General features: G+C 42.7%; 1 protein-coding gene across 12 annotated transcripts in view; it reads left to right on the top strand.

The window, feature by feature from the left end:
• Positions 1–3,814, top strand: part of Trim2 (tripartite motif containing 2) — a 174,542-nt gene that overhangs the window by 143,134 nt on the left and 27,594 nt on the right. The window lies entirely within an intron of this gene.

Consider the following 3,814-nt stretch of genomic DNA (forward strand, 5'->3'; position numbering starts at 1 on the left):
TGGCCTCTCTCCCTTCCCTCCCCCTCCAGCTTGGCACTGTGACAACAGGGGTTGGGACAGGGCCACCCGCAGACCTGGTTTTTCATTCCTGCTGCCATTGTTCTGAAATCTGTATGGGAGGGAATGCTCCTGTTCGCAGGTGGTCAAAGTTTAAGACAAATCAGGTTCAGGACAATGGCTGGAGACTTCCAACCATAGTTGAATATCCCTGCAAGTTGCCCATCCTGGTGTCCACATACTTGATGGGGGTGAGATTCTGTAAATCTCGGGCTAATCAAGCTTGTTTTGCCAATTTTGAGACAGACACTCTCTGAATGATTAACATATAGGCAGAGCTGAGAAAAGATTTGACCCAAATTTCACCACATGTTAATAGGAATACTTGTGCCAGCATCTTCATTACAAAAGAAAAGTCAAACTTTGTTTTGCTTTTAGTCACCTAGGGCATCTGTAGGCCCAATAAAGGGTGAAGGTTCATAATGAAAATAGCTTTTAAATCCCTGGCTGGCCGGGGGAAAACACAAATCACGTTTTCAAGGGCAGCAGGTCAGGGCCCAGCACTCTGCCTGATTCTCGCTGGCTGTGTCACTGTGTTTGCCTGCTTCAGAGGGAAGCTGTTCTGTTCATTCTTCAGGTGGATGTCTCCACTTAGTTTGAGACCGGAAGGGTTTTCAGCCCCTCACCCATACACTGAATTGGGCCCTGGACCTTATCAGAACATTGAGAGGACACTGTATTCTCCAGAGCTGAAGTTTGAAACCTCAAGCTTGTGTGGATCTTATCTATACCTAATGATTGAGAAAGAAGAAACATCCCATCTGCTTTGTTTTTCAAAGCAAAGCTCCCCGCACCCAGCTACCTATCCTCCAGCCTACTGGTGACTGACTTTCTGCCTGACATTATGATTGTGTCAGCAAGCACCAAATTTCTTTCAAAATAATAGGCGACTTGCCTGCACAGAACTTGGAGGCCCTCATGAATTCCTTGGCCGTCGTGCAGGAGGAGCTAGGAGGCAGGTGCAGGAGGAGCTAGGACAGCGCAGGACTGGAAGCCTCCCAGATCTGCCACGCTGGTTCCACCCCTTCACTTGAGCCTTGGGCAGATCGCTGGGAGTCCCTGAACTTTAATCTTCACAGCCAGAAAATGAAAACACAAAAATATCTGCTTCTCAGAACTGCTCTAGGTTTCAAAAGTAATGCCTAGCAGATAGAAGCTGAGGGCAAGAGAGCTGTTTTCTTTGCAAATATAATGGTTAAGGCTGTTAGATTCTCTCTACGGCCTTTTCCTTTCAGATAATTTAACTTGCTCCTGCCCCTGGGTCTCCTGCACTAAGAGCAGATTCTCCAGTTCAAGCCCCATCCCTGCCCCCAGCCAAGCCTGGATCCTTACACAGTGGGCAGAGGAGCGGAATTGGACAGATCCACATCTGGATCCTGATTCTTTGTGCCAGCAGGGTAGCTGGTTTGCACTTCCTGAACCCTGTAAAATAAAGGGACTGAAATGGTCCGAGTAAGTTGCTTTGGTAAAATGAGAAAATTTTTGTATGTCTAGTTCTAGCCCATGAACAATGCATGCACAGTTAATGCTCACTGAGATTTTATTATTATTACTATTAATAATAATCATTTCCACCTCTGCTACCCACCTGGGGAAAGAGACATAGCATATTCTCCGCTCCCAGCTATATCAGGTTTGGGTTGTCCCCAGCTCCTACCCCGGGGGAAGGGGGTCTGTTTTTCTCTGTGCTGCCCAATGAGAAGTGCAGAAGTCATGATTCACTAGCCCTGGTGGAATGCGATTAAATAATTTAAACATTTCTGAAGAGCTCAGAGCAGTACCTGTCATACAGCACAATTCTGAGTTTATTTTAAAGTGCTATCTTAGTTTGCCATTAAAAAGCACCACAGGTCTACAGGCACAGAAAGCAGTCCTTGGCTTTTTGGCAAAGAGTAAGTACAGATAGGAACAGAAAGAAAGGCAAGTCTGACTGGCTTATTCCTCATTTTTAAATTATTAATTCACAAGTAAAAATTTATAGATTTATGGTCTGCAACATGATTTAGTATACACACATGTACACACACATATATATGCAATGGCTAAGTCAGGTTAATATATATATTATCTCACCATATTTTGTAATAAGAGCACTTAAAATCTATTCTTAGCAATTTTTAAGTGTATAATGTATTGTTGCTGTGATCGCCATAATGAACATCTCATGAACTTATCCCTCCTGTCTCACAGTTGGGGTCCTTGACCAATATCTCCTTAGGTTCCCCCCACCCCACTGTGCTTCTGCTAGTCACAATTTTCCTCTGTTTTTGAGTCTGATTTTTTTTTTATTCCACATAATTGAGGTCATGCGTTAGTTTGTTTTTTGAGACAGGGTCTTGCTACCTAGTTTAAGCTAATATTCTAGTGTATCCCAGGCTGACCTCTACTTTGTCACAGTCCTCCTGCCTCAGCCTCCCAAGTACTGGGATTATAGGCGTGCACCACCACACCCCACTGGTAGTTGTATTTTTGTGCCTGGCTCATTTCACTTAATATAATGTCCAACTGTGTTGTCAAAAATGACAGACTTTCCTTCCTTTTAAGGTTGAAGAGTATGCATATGTGTGTATATATATATATATTTTTTTTTTTTTTTTTCTTTTTCCTTTATCCAATCCTTTGGTGTGTGCATGGGTGGATTCTGTATCCTGGCTATTTTGAGCAATGTCACAAGGAACATGGGAATGCGGGTGTTTCTTTTATTTCATTTCCTGGATCTATACCCAGAAGTGGCATTGCTGAATCACAAAAGTAGTTCTGTTTTTCATTTTTTTGGAAGAACCTCCATATGTTTTCCATAATGACCATACTACATTCTCCCCAAATTATACCTGAGTTCCCTTTTCTGCACATCTTTGTCAACACTTGTCTTTTGTCTTTTTGATGATGACCATTCTGACAGGTGTGAGGTGAAACCTCATTTTGGTTCTAGTTTGCATTTCTCTCAGGATCAGTATTTTGGGCCATTTTTCATGTACCTGTCAGCCACTTGTATGTCTTCTTTTGAGAAATGTTTATTCAGATCCTTTGCTTATTTTTTTCTTTTTTCAGGGAGCAGGGGACAGGGTTTTGCAGTGTAGCCCAGGTTGGCCTCCAACTCATAGCAATCCTCCTGCCTCAGCCTCCCAAGTACTGGGATTACAGGCATGTGCCACCACACAGGTTGTTTTCTCACTATTGAATTGTTTGAGTTCCTCATATATTTTGGATGTTAGCCCTTGTATCACTTGTTACAAAACACATAACACTTAAAACTTAAAGGAGTTTTGGCTGATGGTTTCAGGGGTTCAGTCCATGGTTACTTGGCCAAGTAACCATGGACTGAACATCATAGTGGCAGGGCACAGTAGAACAAAGCTGCTCACTTTGTGGTGGTAGGAAGCAGAGGAGGAGAGAGCTGGAGACACACCCTCCAAAGGCACATACCCTGTGACCTACGGCCTCAAACTGGATCCCACCTCCCAACAGCACATTCTGCTACAAACTCATCAAGACATTAATTCACTGATGAATATAGTAATAGCACTCATGATTTAATCACTTTCCCAGAGGCCCCATCCAGCACATTAGATGTTGGGGGAACGTTTTAGATCTAAGCCATAACAACACTGAAATCAGATATATGAATGGCGAATGTATTGTCCTATTCTGCATTCTGATTATTGTTTCCTTTGTTGTGCAGAAGTGTTTTAATTCCTTCAAATTAAAAGATTTATTACAGTAAAAGACATATCCATTAATCCCCTTAAAATACCCA

The sequence above is a fragment of the Chinchilla lanigera genome, unplaced genomic scaffold, assembly GCF_000276665.1.
Source record: "Chinchilla lanigera isolate Chin_1 unplaced genomic scaffold, ChiLan1.0 scaffold00070, whole genome shotgun sequence".
Lineage (NCBI taxonomy): Eukaryota > Metazoa > Chordata > Mammalia > Rodentia > Chinchillidae > Chinchilla > Chinchilla lanigera.